Source organism: Perca fluviatilis, chromosome 19, assembly GCF_010015445.1.
Source record: "Perca fluviatilis chromosome 19, GENO_Pfluv_1.0, whole genome shotgun sequence".
Classification (NCBI taxonomy): Eukaryota; Metazoa; Chordata; class Actinopteri; order Perciformes; family Percidae; genus Perca; species Perca fluviatilis.
The window spans coordinates 26105633-26120946 of NC_053130.1; the positions used below are offsets into that span (position 1 = coordinate 26105633).

A 15314-nucleotide genomic window follows, 5' to 3' on the forward strand; every position below is an offset into this window, starting at 1 on the left:
AAACATGAGGTGTGTTTGCCATGCGGTCCAGGCCCCTCCCCTTACATTAGGTGAGTTTGGCGGGTGTGAACTCAAATATCAACTGAACGGATAAGAGCACGCTTGATATGCACAAGCATCTATACCAAGGTGGCCAACCAGTTCAGAATAAAGAGCCACAATAAAACACGCACCAGCAGCAAAAAGCCACACAACACATGCAGGTCCACATAACAGCAACCATCACTTCCATATCTAATGAAAGTCATAATACATAGCAGTTTTCATAGTTTTTTTTTCTTACTTAGATGGACTCAGTGGGAAACCTGACAGTCTTTGTTACCCACAATCCTTTTAGGTCTGATTGTACTCGGTTGTGGCCACTCTTTCACTCATTTGTCACTAGAGGGGCTTTCAAACAATCTGACTCAGCAGTGAAAGGGTTAATATTGAGGAAGGTGATCTGGGGCTGCTTTGTTTTCCTCAGGCTGCAGAATCTGTCCATAAAAAACTCTGCTGCGTTATTTTTTATTTTAAAATAATTGTCAGATGCATTCAAGTGCTTTTTTTTAACCAATCTGAAATGTTTCAAAAAGTTTAAAAAAAAAAAAAATCCACCAATAACACAGCCACACAGTAAGAGCCTCAAAGGAGAAGGCACAGAGCCGCATACGGCTCAAGAGCCACAGGTTCGCCACCCCTGATCTATACAGATATTTTGATGAATGTTATGAACATGTAAGATAAAAATATTTATTATAATTATTATTAATTTTTCCTAATGAGGAAAAATGTATCCATTTAGTATGTACACTTGTCATTGGCTTAATTTTGAGGAAAAAAACTAACTAATAATATAATAAAAATTAAAAAAAATTATTTTTATTTCAAGTTAAGCCAAAAGCATTTGGTTGGCTTATATGCTGAAAGGTTTCAGGGTTCGTTTGGTTTCGATCGTTTTCTCAAATTGAGCTACTGACGCCGTTTAAAAGAAAACACTGTTACACACGTATGTCATGTTCAAGTCCCCATCCCGACCACGCCCATCCCCCACTCTGGCCATGTGGCCAGTGTGTATACCGGAGTCCCCATGGTGTCCAGCCCCTCCCCTCACGTAAGCTGTGAACTCTGCGTCAGATCTTCACTGCATGGACGAGAGCAGGCTGGAGTCATGGATCAGGGAGAGATGGTGAGTCTAAAATTGATTTTACTTCCATTTAAACCGTTTACAATTCTGTTTAAAATAGATTTGTACTGTTTTCACATGTAAAGCAACTCTTATAGATACATTTGAAAATAAAATGTTAGAAGGCTAACTTATATCTTGTCAGCCAAATAAGTTAATGCTAGCTAGTTTACTGGCAGCTAACATTACAGTTTATAAACCAACACCATCTTAGTTTACAGTAAATTGTGCCGTCGTCGTGTCAAATGGAAACCTTAGTTTAGGACAGTAGCAGGTGTGGTTCTCAGGACCAGGTCAGCCATTTTGTAATGTGCACATGCCGTGACCTTTTGCCATTTTGCAACTTTTACCATACGTGGTGTGTGTGTGTGTGTTGGGGGGGTTTAAACAAAAGTATAAATCAAGAGATGGCTGCAGTAATGTTAAATGCACTGATACTGAGCTGAAATGAAGTGTACTGCAACATGTGTCTTGCAGTCAGAATCAGATAGTGCTGTGTGTGGAGGTGGGGGGTGTTGAGTGAGAGGGAGTGGTGACTACAGAAGGAGAGGGGGCTGGGGAACTATTTTCTCCAGAGAGATAAATATGTTGTACTTAAAGATTTTCCCATAAAAAAACCATCCTATCATGTTTTCTGGACTAATATTTGACAGTTTTGTAGTGTTAATTGGTTTATAAGCTTGTATTGTAATCTGCATATTTATTTATTACACATTGAGCATTAGTATGGCTTAAGAAAGATGTATAATGTTGAAAGCCCCTTTAGACTCAAAGTTTTCATTATTTCGTCAGACACAATGGAAATATAAATTTTTGTAGCTATTAATTTATTGAAAATATGGACATACAGTGTTATACTAACTCTCTGATGGTGCATGTGACACGCACGCGCCAATCTACTGTTAATAAACTGGAGAAATGCAGCTAAAATGTGTGACTAATATGATATATGATATGACTTGCAGGAAGAAGATTTGACAACCATTCATGGTCACCGTGACAGCCCTTTAAATTCTTCAGGTCAGTAAAGTGATAATTATGACAACTCGTAATATGAATTTGCACTTAATGATCTCTTTTGGTCATTTTGCTGGTACACATTAAATATCTGCTATAGAATGTTTGTTTGGAAATATTGTCATGGAAATCAGTGTTGGTTTGGTGCATGAGACTCAGAAAGTGGATGTGTTGCATGGCAAAGGCTCGATGTTACCGAGTATTCCACCTGCAGTTTTGTTGATAAATCCAACTTTCTGAGTCTCATGCAGGGTTATCTCTGCCATTATAGAGCTTTAGGGCAGCGCCAAAGCATATAAACATAAAAACAATTTGGACATATCTGTACTGCAAACATAGACTGTATAGAAGCCGATGAACAGGAGGGGCTCCTGCTTGTTGTCTTCTGGACACGTGCTGTATGATGGACACAAACAGTAATACAACCACACACACACACACCATGCATGTTGCACACGCCCCCCAGGTACAGCCGACACATTAGATAGTGTGTGGTGGAAAAAAAAAAACGTGAGTATAAAGTTAATAATCATTTGCATAATAGATGTGAATGTAGAATTTTAGTCTGTGTACAGTATATCTGTTGGTAATTGCTACAACTCCTCAAGACCAAAGCCAAGTTCCCGCTCTCCTGCTTGCTACCTGCTGGTTTAAAGTGAAACGGTTAGCCAGCCCGGCACAGAGCTAGCGACAACTTTAGCTAAGGTTCACTCACCAACCGTGGGCTGACCTTTAAGGTTGGACAAGCTATTCTCATTTTAGTGACAAGCTCCTCCAAGTTTTGCTTCTAATGATCCTTCCCTAGCTGCAACCAACAACAACTCGGCTAAGCTTTTGCAAAATAACTGTTTAATGACATCACCAATATGCAAATGAATGTGTGACGCCATTGCACCTAAGCGCTCTGAAATCTCAGGGAAAACCCTGTCATGCACTGTCACACATCAAACAATGCAATGTATGAAACATCCTCAACATTCTATGGCTGCCATCTTATAGTTTACCAAATGAGATTACCCTGATGCTCTATAACGTTTCAATTTGATCTATTTAAGTTCTGTTGTAAACATATTTATCTCCTGTCATATCTTTACTAATGACTATAACCCCATTAACACTCTCTGACAGTGCCTTGAAGAAATAGATACTTGGATATCACAGAACTTCCTCCAGCTTAACAAAAATAAAACTGAGGTGGTAGTTTTCGGAAAGGAGGAAAGATGCAAACTTTCTACCTTGCTTGAAAGGAAGGGCTTAATAGCAAAGAAAGTGGTAAAAAAACAACCTTGGTGTCCTTATAGATAATGATCTAAATTTTAGCAGTCACATTAAAACAGTCATAAAATCATTATACCTTCATCTTAAAAATATCAATAAACTAAAAGAATATATTTCAAAGGAGGATCTTGAAAAAAATCATACATGCTTTCATTTCTAGTGGGATTGATTATTGCAATGTGCTGGACTCCCTAAAAAGACTTTAAAACCACTCCAAATGGTACAGAATAGTTCAGCCAGGATCCTTACTAAAACAAAAAGAACAGATCATGTCTTAAAGTCCTTACACTGGCTCCCAATTTAATACAGAATGGATTCTAAGGCACTTCTGTTAGTTTTTAAGTAACTAAAGGGGATGGGACCAAACTACCTGCATGACATATTCCAACAACATTCTCAACCAAGACACCTTAGATTAAAACATTAGCAACTACTACTGAAACCTACTGTCAGAACAAAACAGGGGGAAGCAGCTTTTAACCACTATGGTGTCGATCTTTGGACCAGCTTCCAGAGGACATAACAAAATCTGAACTTGGAAATTGAGATTTTCACTCATAGAAAACATTCTCACAACCTTGATCTGAATGTAATAACACTAATTCACAAATGTGTAGATTTATTTTACCATAGATACAATGACAGTAGCAAATTTGTAATGCAACGTTTACTGATTTTTATATATTATTATTATTTATATTAAACAATGATGGGTAAATGTTGCATTACAAGTTTGCAGCTATCATTGTATCTGTAAAAATCAATCTACACATTTGTGAAATTCTTTGTGTGAATATTTTTCAATAGGTGGAACATTTTCTCTCACGTTTTGCACCATATTTACCTTCATAGTCATAAATTACTGCGGCAAGGCAGAAACATTAGCTATTTGTTTACAATGTTGTTTTCCCTGTGTATGTATTTTTAAAGTGGAAAATGTAAACAGACCAACAGCTACCTGTAATGACTGCCTATAACTGCACCCTCAATAATAATGTGATCATCAGCTACAAGTTTATGAGAAAAGTTCAGCAGCATCATAATTCAATTCAATTTTATTTATAGTATCAAATCATAACAAGAGTTATCTCGAGACACTTTACAGATAGAGTAGATCTAGACCACACTCTATAATTTACAAAGCCCCAAAAATTCCCCCAAGAGCAAGCAGTTCGACAGTGGCGAGGATAAACTCCCTCTTAGGAAGAAACCTCGGACAGCACCATAAGAAGAGCTGTAGCTAGTAACATTAGCATTATGTTTTATTATGCTTAGCAACTGTATTTATTCAGTCACAGCATTCTTGCCATAGGCCCTCATACATGTTATCGGTTCATTATGGCTGCTGCTTAAACTCACGCCGTAAGTCAACTAGCCTGCAACACAAATCAAACAGCCTACCTTTCTGTCATGCCAATGTAAACTTCCTACTTTTCGCAAACACACCTAGCAACTCTCTTCCTCTCTGCATCATGTTTTTATTGAACAACATGGCATCATGACTGGCTTAAGTGGGCCATTGCAGGATGATCCAGTATTTAGCCTGAGTTGTAGGTTTCCATATTTTTCCAAGTAAGGTTTTGCTTTGTGTAAGTCATTGTATTGTAGATTTTGTTTTATAAAATCACAGTGTTGTACATAATCTCAAATAATAATAAGCCTACATGAACTCCCAACTATAATATGTCACATTTTCATCATTAGGTTAATCTGGAAAAAAAATGCTTGTTAGGCTTTATCCATCATCATCATCATCAGTGTCAAAGATTACAGCTTTTAAAAGGTCACCAAAAGGTAGAGTAGAGTCAGTCAGTTTAGCAGGTTATACTAGGTACGTTAGATGTGGTGCATAGTAATACTAATATGGAATGTAGTGGGAGAGGAATTCTAAAATAAATTAGTTTTAACAGAACAATTATCAATAAGTAAATGGCATACATTTATTTTAACTAACAACAATAATTGTTTGCTTTGTATTTAATCCCCAGGAAATGGACCAGAGCTCTTCTGACTCTACAGTGATCCTTGAACTAAGTTCCGTCCCTGAAAAGGAGGACATAAGTGTTCCTGAACTCAAGAGAGCGCAAAGTGTATTTGTAAGTTCACATACAATCCAATGCACAACTTGGTCTGACAATAACAGTAGTGGGGGAAATTGTATGGTTTTAACCTGTTAAGTCCGACGGACCTGGTACCGGTTCCACAGCACTAAGTGGTCGCAGCTATTGTAAATTTGTGCTTGTTTAAAACTCTAGCTTAATCACAGCCAAAACATCTTAAACTCTAGACCAATACTTTTCTTAGCCATTTTCAGAAAATATACAAATTTGGCTCACTACCACTGATGGGATTTGGCCTACTCCTCCGGTACTTAAATTTGGTATTTAATGATATGGCATTTTTCTGTAATCAATAGTATTAAAGGAGAACTCCTGGCAATTTTTACAATAATCTTGCTATACCTACTGTATGTGAGTACCGTCGATAGCAAAAAAAATGAGCCGATTCGGTGCTAGCAGCACGGAGCTAATACAGCTAACACCCAGAGCTCTCACTCAGCTAAAACGGCAGTTTTGGGGGCATAAGATAAAGAGTGCCTTTGTGCCTCTTAACAGACACAAAATGCAATTAAAACATCTGTACAACATGAACAGGGCCCTTACATGACAACAAGATGCATTTAGCAACTTAGCCATTGTTTAAATTCACCTACCCTGTTAGCTGCTAGCTGCCGTCTGGGATGAGTGAGTGTGTTCAGCCAGGCTTTGGTAATAATCATCACGCAGCAGTTCTGTGTGTATTTGTAGCATATATATCCATTTTTGTGTGCGTTGGTGAGTTGGAGTCTTGCCAGTGTTGATTGTTGGGGGTTCTTAGCCGGGCTAGCAGGCCCGGCCGGCGTCCCTGCTTCTGCTTCCCGCCCTCCTGGCTTACCGTGTCCGCCAACAATCCAACGACACGCTGGTCTGGTGGATGTCCTCCAGAAGACCATTTAAGCCTTCGGCAAAATATTTTATTTCCCACCTCAAAAATGTAGTAGTAGTACTGTAAATGTACTGTAGTGATTATGACCATATTAGTGACTATGTAACTACATGGAAACGGACCAAATTATGTTTGCCTTGTACAGTAAAATAGTGTTACAGACGCTACGAAGTCCCGCTTTGAATTAAGTTGTAGCAGGAAAAGGTAAACAGTGTGCAGGTTGGAGGAGCCGTCGGTGTGAAGAGTGAAGAGCGGAGGCGTTCACAAAGGAAGAAGCTTGGAGTAATGTAACTATGGAGCTAGAGCTAGCCTTCAGTAACGCTTATTACTGTACAAGAAACAGGCATCATTTGGCCCGCTTTCCATGTAGTAACATAGTCACTAATATGGTCATAACCACTACAGTGCTCAATTACCTATTTTTGGAGGGGGAAATAAAATATAAATTTTATCAACAAAGGCTTGAATGGTCTTCTGGAAGACCTCCACCAGACCAGCGGGCTCACTGGATTGTTGTCGGCCACGGTAAGCCAGGAGGGCAGGCAGGAAGGAGAAGCGTTGACGCCGCCGGGCCTTCTAGCCCGGCTAAGGAAACCACAACAATCAGCACAGACAAGACTGCTACTCACCAACGCGCTAGATGGATCACACACAAAATGGATATAAATGCTACAAATACACAGGGAACTGCTTTGTGATGATTATTACAGAAGCCGGGCTGAACACAAATGCATCTAGTTGTCATGTAAGGGCCCCTGTTCATGTTGTACAGACATTTTAATTGCATTTTGTGTCTGTTAAGAGGCACAAAGGCACTCTTTATCTTATGCCACCAAAACTGCTGTTTTAGCTGAGTGGGAGCTCTGGGCATTAGCTGCAGCAGCTCCGTGTAGCTAGCAACCGATTTGACTCATTTTTTATTTTTCGTCAGTACTCACATAGGTATAGCAATCAAGATTAACGTAAAAATTGGTTTTGGACAATGATTTACAAAGACAAAGGTAATTGTGAATTTGCATGTGAGCTTAACTAAAAGGGATCTGGTCAGCTATGTACAAATGTCTCATGTTATTTAAGTAGTCCTATGTGATATAAAGCTGATTTTGTAGTAAGTAAATGAAACCGGTACTTACTTGCAGCCAGATCAAGGCTAAAAAGGAGTGCAATACCAACCAGGTGGTTGGTAGAGCATTGCTTGGGTTTTGCTAAGTAGTTGTTAGGGACTTATGGGGCTGAAAAATTAATCAAAAATATTATCAAAATCACAATATGGCCAAGTGCAATATGTAGATTGAAGAAACAGAGATGCCCTGGCCTACAAATCATGTTTTTCAGATATAGGAAAAAAGACCCCAACAAAATATTACATCATCATGAATTTTTACTTTTTTAAGTAAAAATGTATATTGTGACAAAAAGAAAAGCTTTTATTTTTTTTCTCTCCATATAGAGACGGGGAGCGGTATTTAAGTCCCGGCCACCAGGGGACAACAGAAACATGAGTAATCAGCAGGAAGAATGGGAAGACGGAATCCTGACACTAAACTAAAGTTATGTCCAACATTACCTGTGTTAGCTTACCTTACAGACTGTAGATAGTCTAAAACTGACATTTGGATATTTGACTTGTTAATAAAATGCTTGCTGCAAACGTAACATTGGGCATATTGTTAGCTTAGTGTCAGAATCCCACAGTCTAACCATTCTCTCTGCTGATTCCTCACGTCTATATCCACTTTAGTCATCATAAAAGCTCAGTTTTTCGGTTCCACAACTTATGAAAACTTAGGTTCTGGGTTCTATACATTGTTGGTAGTAAATATCACCACACGGCAGCTTTTAGGAATGTTTCGGTTTGCCAGCAGACAAAATTGAAGATGAGGCACCTTCATCCAATACAAGTCGATGGAGAGCAGAAAGATGTTTTCCTCTCTGGTGGGAGTATGACGCGATGTGCTGTGTCTCTATTGTGCAGCCCTAGGTGGTTATGAGGTAACATCTAGCAACCATCTAGTTGCCATCTAGTCCCCTTGTAACAACCACACTTTTACAGTTTTTTTCAGTCTAAATGACTTATTATTATTATTATTATTATTAGCAACGACAATAGAAACCACCTAGTTACTACTGTCCAGACACCCATCATTTTAGATTTTTAATCTTTAAACTCTGCAAGCAATTTTATATTGATTGGCCTTACTTCTTTGTCTAAGGTTCATCAACAATGGCGGAAAGAAGTGGAGCACCGAGGAGGTCCAGGCTGTGGAGAGCAATCTCATGGACAACATCAACTCTGGCAGGGTTCCTGGTAAAGCCCAGTGTGAAGCATCTATCAAGGGATCCTCAGAGGTGCTTAGGGGAAGGAGCTGGCAGGCAGTTAAGTTCTATGTGAAGAACCGCATTGATACTTTAAAGCGTCTAGAAAATAACCAATGGAAATCTAAATTGTAATCACTGAACATAATTCTTTTTTGCCATCTAAGTACTTCTACAATCCCACAACTAGGTACAGCGCTTACTTGAATTCAGCTCATATCTGAGCATGCAACGACATTTTATTAAGATTGTTAAAGCTCTTTTGTTTTCAAATTTAATATGTCAACATGCTCTGACTATTATTTCATTGAGTGATGTCATTTACATTTTTATCCTAAAGAACATTGTGGTAGTCGGTCATGGGTGGTTGGAGAAATGGAGGTAGAGAGAGACACAGGTTGTAGAGAGAGTGAAAGGTTTGTAGAGAGAGACAGGTTTGCAGGGAGAGAGAGACAGGTATGTAGGAAATGAGAGAGACAGGTATGTAGGTAGAGAGAGACAGGTATGTAGAGAGAGACAGGTATGTAGAAAGGAGAGAGACAGGTATGTAGATTAGAGAGTGAGACAGGTATGTATATTAGAGAGAGAGACTATGTAGGGAGAGATAGATGGGTGAGTAGAAAGAGAAAGTGTTCCTGAACATTTTTTAAAATAAGAAACAGAGGTAAAGAGAGAGAAACACGTACAGGGAGAGAGACAGGTTTGTAGAGAGAAATCGAGGTCAGCAGAGACAGACAGGTTTGTAGGAAGTAAGACAATAAGGTGAAGGAGAAGGAATGATCATAGCAAAGAGCCAGGACAAATTAATTTGTATATGGATGAGTTGTGATAATAAAGTTAATCTGCAATGTAAACACCATTGCTTCTGTGGCATTTCCTGAATGAACCAGAATATATAAAGTACTACAAGTCAAAGGTTGGTTGGAACAATACCGACAGGAAACGAAGAAAAATTAACAAAACAAGTACAAGGTGCAGGCAACTGCTGTCACTCACTGTCCCTCAGTTTATGGAAGCAACACAGACTGCTGCCTGCTCACAGCTCTTAGTGTCCTCTCCCAGTAGGACTGGTAATATAATTTAATCTGAGAGCTATAGAAAACATTTTGGTTCTTATATATATTCATTGGAAATATAGTTTCCAAATGTTTATATATTTGACATGTTAAGTGAGGAAGTTTGGGCTGTTTTTTAGGCTCACTAAGGGTGCAATCAGTGGACAGCCTTTGCTCTACAGGGAGCCAGGTTTTCCTTTGTCACCTGTTTTCAATGGCAAGGCTGTGCGACTCAGTCTGTACTGTGCCGATCCGTAACCATGCTCAAATAATCTGCTATGGTGTCCTGTTGATTTAGAGCAACAAAACATAGTTTTAAACAAACTACATCATCTATTGGAAAATAGATGATGTAGTTTTGTTTAAGCTGTGGTGTAATCTAGTTGTAGTTTGGTTATGTTGCTGATGCTTTGGTGGAACAGGTTTGTGAACTCAGCTGGGTAAACGGGTGTCCATTTTTGTTCATCTCTTGGCACTTGATAATATGAGAGGGGGTCACTATGTTTAGATGTGTCCAAAATTTAATTGCTTATTTTTGGTTTTAAGTTCTGATAAACTGGCCTAATTCTGCCTCTTTGCATTATATTTAGTTTTCCTCTTGACATGTAGGAGAAGCTTACAGAACTCTGCATGCAAGGTGTCAATAGTGTGTTATCTTATTGATTCAATTCTTGTTTTGTAAGTGGACCGGACCCCCACTTCGCTGGTATGGAGTGCACTTGGTTCAAAACACACAACTCAAATGAGTTTTAGCCAAATTCTAATTGGCATTTTGTTTTTACATTTTTGTACAGCATACAAAGTCCTGCGTTCATTAAAAAGTCATTAAAATGCCCTTTACATTACTTTCAGTAGCTTTGTAGAACAATCTTGTGTCAAATATACACTAAAGCTTTTTGAAAGTAAATAAAAAAGCATGTATATTCTTTTATATGTTTATCAATGAGGGTATATAGGGTATAAATATGATCAGCGGTTTTATTGTGATGTCAGTAGTCTGGTGTTTGAGTGGAGGATAGGGCATAACAGGTCTGTTTTGCGGAGCAGAGGCACTCTCTTTAAACCAGCTTGTCCACCCTTGCAGAATCAGAAAACAGTTAATTAAAAAACCATTAAATGGCCAAAACAAACTTAAGACAGGCAAGAGGAGCATCAAAAACATAAAAAAAAAAACCATGGAAGCGCCACCTGGTGGCTACTTTAATTATTTCACCTGTACTATACAACAACGAGTGATAAAAGTAAATATGTGGTCTTTATAGCTGAAAAAAAAATTATATAATAGAAGGAGGAGTATTTCAATGGAATGGGGGTATAAATATTGTAAATATTAAAAGAATTTGCCATGTGTCCCCATAGAGTTGGTGAATGTCAGGTTTGACCTTTATTTGTGAAATCCTAACATTTTAAGTGATTTTCAGGATCCCAGAATCAAAAAAGAATTTTTGGAGTTGAAACCATGTCTCTAGCTCATTTAGAAGTGGTAGTTTAGAAAGGGTCCCCATGTACATTCGCTATGTCATGAGTCCCCACCGGATAACAAAAACGGGTATGTGTGTGTGTGTGTGTGTGTGTGTGTGTGTGTGTGTGTGTGTGTAGTGCATATTAACTCCCAGCATGTGTCTCTCCACCCTCCCCCCCCCACCCCCTCCCTCTCAGGTAAAATTAAGGGTCTGGCCTTCATCCAGGACCCTGATGGATACTGGATTGAGATCCTAAACTCTAACAAAATGGTCTCACTAATGTCCCCTCCAGTCACAGACACACCGGGGGGGAATATCCAGACCACCGCGGTCGGAGAACCACAGAAGAAGACTGAAACTTTAAATGACAAACCCGTTATTGTCAAAAACTCAGTTTGAACGTTGCAAAGCCCCCGTTAGACATTTAGGGATCTGCTCTCGCAGGTCTTTATCAGTTGATCCTTTTATATCAGTGGTTCTCAAATGGGGGTCCGTGTCCCCCTAGGGGTACTCTGGAGGACTGCAGGGGGTACGTGTCCCCCTAGGGGTACTCTGGAGGACTGCAGGGGGTCTGTGTCCCCCTAGGGGTACTCTGGAGGACTGCAGGGGGTACGTGTCCCCCTAGGGGTACTCTGGAGGACTGCAGGGGGTCTGTGTCCCCCTAGGGGTACTCTGGAGGACTGCAGGGGGTACGTGACATTTTTTGCAAAATGTTTTTCAGTTCCAAGGCTGGAGTTACTTTTGATCCAAGTTTGTCACCTTTTTTTTTTTTTTTTTTTTTTGTCTCTTTTTTGAAGTTTGTCACCTTTTTTTGAAGGCTTGCCTTTCTTCCTGACTTTTTATAACGGTCTTTTTGTTTTTTCTTCAAAGTTTTTGTCACTTTTTGTCGAAGTTTGTCGCTTATTTTAAATTTTGTGTCCCTTTTGTCGCCCTAGTGTTGTCTTCCTTCTTTCTACTGTGTCTTTTTCCAAAGTTTTTGTTACTATTTTCGACCTATTCTTGCCTTCCTTCCTTCTTTCTACCGTCTTTTCCCAAGTTGTTGTCTCCTTTCTTCATCATCATCATCTAAATGTTTTCCAGGAACAAGGCTGTAGTTTAGTAAATCTATCTCTGACATCGCTGGATTCTTCCTCTTTATAGAGACTTTTTTCTACCAAAAATTATTTGCGCTGGTTAGGGGGTACATGGCTTAAAAGAAACTGTCCAAAGGGGGACATTATTACACCACTGCTGTATAAAATAAAAGAAGATTTAAAAACCGACCACAAATACAAAGCGCTTGTTTTTTGTTTGAGTCTTTTGACTCTTTGTCTGTTGAACAGTTGAAGACTGGCACTCTCCTGCTAAAGGTTTATTAAAATATTTGTACATTCATAGACAGAAACATGTTTCTCTTGGTCAGAGTTCTTGTTACTTCAGGGTCTACTCGTATATTTACTTATATTTTGTTACGCATAATAACAAATATAGGCCGTTGATGCAAACCAACAGGAATCCTTGCTTTTTCTGCTCTTTTATGAAATATGAAATATCTTTTAGGCTTTATAGTCCTATTTATTTTACAGTAGTCCCCTGTTTAGCACTGACAGGACTGCGGCCAATTTTGAGTCGCTTGGTTTCTAAAATGTCAGAAAAATGGTGGAAAATGTGGATCAGTGTTTCCCAAAAAGCCCAAGATGGCGTCCTCAAATGTCTTGTTCTGTCCACAACTCAAAGATATTCAGTTTCCTGTCCCAGAGGAGAGAAGACACTAGAACAATATTCACATTTAATATGCTGACGTCACACAAGTTTTTGTCACTTTTTCCAAAGTTTACATTTTTTTCGAGGTTTTTTTCCCGCTTTTATCGACAGTCCGTCGCACAGTTGAAGACCGGCACTCTCCGGGGCGATTCCAGCGATAACCTTTTGACAGATTAGATCGAGAGTCACCGTGCGTTCATGGGCATCCGAGTGAAAACGTCACCATTCACGTCACTTCCTGTGGGAATCAGAGGTCTAGTTTAAGCTGACCGAGTTTCCCAGGTGGTGACGCGTTGTTCACAACTGACGTTTGATGGAGGCAACTTTGGTTCACTGAACATATTTCAAAGACAATAAACTGTTTATTGTGGACAAATGCCTCTGCCAAGAAACATACACAGACATAAGATTATTCATAAATAGACCCATGTATAAAAAACAACACATTATCCGTGTCCTTTCCCGTTGGTTGTCCTAAAGATAACACAAACACACACCTGTCCATGTGCTGTTTGGATGCTCGCATAAGAAAACAGCAGCAAATCTTCTGTTATTGTTGCCTCCATGTTTTCACCACCTGATGCTTTCGGCTACGGCCAACCGTTGGTGGCAGTCATGCAACAAGTTGTTATGCCAAACGGCCAATATAACAGAAGAAGAAGAACACGCATCCCGACCATGTGAACGCTGGCGGTCGAGAAAAACAACGTAAACACGGGGGCGGTCCCTGATATTCCCAGGTGGCATGAACGCACCATCAGCCAAAGGCGGGAGTCTGACACAACCAGCTCTGATTGGCCAACATTACGTTTCTGTTACAGAGACAGACACACAGGATATTAAACCTGTTTGACACATTCGCAAACTCTTAAGTTTTTTATTATTATAAACTTTAGGGGGGCTGAGATGAAATTTGAGCCCCCCTAAAAATGCTCTCAAATCGCCAATGGGCACTCTCCTGCTAAAAGTTTAAATATTGTTAGATTCATGAAGAGACACTTGTCTCTCTGGGTCAGAGGACTTTTGTCTATGAGTATCTCCTCCCTACTTTGCTTCCTGTCTCCCCCCCCCTTTCCCCCCCTTCTGTGTGTGTCTGTTTGTAGAGCGCTGAGCGGCTCATGTCCCAATTTACCGCCACTTTTGGCACTTCAAAGCGGCGTCGGCGTGAGAACCGCGTTGGCTGAGCGGGAGCTGTTCCCAGGCCTGTCAGCCTGTCGCCCTTTAAATCCTCCACTCAGCTGGAAGTGACGGCGGTTTCTCCTCTGGGGGTTTAACGGCTGCAACAGTGATTTGTAAATCAACTGCAAGATGAAGGCCAAGTGGATTAACACGTGCGTGTGTGTGTAACATTTTGCAGCCTCTAAAGAGCAGACTGAGGCCAGGTGTTCACACTTGGTGTCTTTTTTGACAAGATTGACTTTAGGGTGCTTTTGTGGTGGTGTGGTTTGGTGTATTCCAAAAACAGCCGGAGCATCTTTTGTTGCTATAACAACAGCTACTGCTACAGCATAGCGGTGCTAACGTTAGTTAAAACAAAGCGGATGGAGCGAGGTAGAGAAAGAACAGAGAGATAGAGAGAGAGAGGTGCTAATATGCCGGCTCTATACACACTAAAAGTATTGTTTTTAAATGGAGTCTGGTGGGTTTAGAGCTAGCGACTTCAGAGCTGTTTCTGGTTAAACAGAAAGGTCTCAAAGAGGTTTTAAAGGTCTATCTCTGTAGGGATCCTTTTCCATAATGTTGTCAGACACTTAGAATATTAATCCGAGTCTGTCAGAATACAGAACTTTTAGTGGACCAAACTGACGCTGAACATTTGCCCCATAGGGTTACATTACAGCCCGGTCTGTGGCTGCCCGGTTACAGCGCCACGCTTAATATTGGACCAATGTCAAAGATTGTTGTTCCCATCAGTCACTTTCACACTAAAACCTAGGGAAAGGGGGAAAAAATTACCCTTTAAATCCTCTGAACGTGTTATTTTGGGCCGGAGCTCAGATGGAAATTTTTTAGGTCACAAATCTTTTCTAGCAATAAGAATAATAAAGGTGTCATTTGTCCTGCCCCAACAGGTGCAACAGAGCTAACAAGAGACTCAGGAAGATGTCACTTAATCAGTGTGAACACACACAATCACACAGATCAACTGAATACACCTGTGTGAAAAACTTACCCTGGGCTCAACAATGGACCTTTTCACAGCAGACATGTTGACTTGTCATAGTAGGAAAAGCACAGCTGAAATTGATAACCTTAACGATGGCTCAGTTCCATCAAGTGTCCCAGTAAGAT

General features: G+C 39.9%; 1 long non-coding RNA gene across 1 annotated transcript; it reads left to right on the plus strand.

The window, feature by feature from the left end:
- Nucleotides 1–900: 900 nt before the first annotated feature.
- LOC120548055 lies at nt 901–5543 on the plus strand. Its single transcript, XR_005637134.1, has 3 exons — nt 901–1168; nt 2131–2185; nt 5449–5543. It is a non-coding gene; the product is annotated as an uncharacterized LOC120548055 (long non-coding RNA).
- The last annotated feature ends 9771 nt before the right edge of the window (nt 5544–15314 follow it).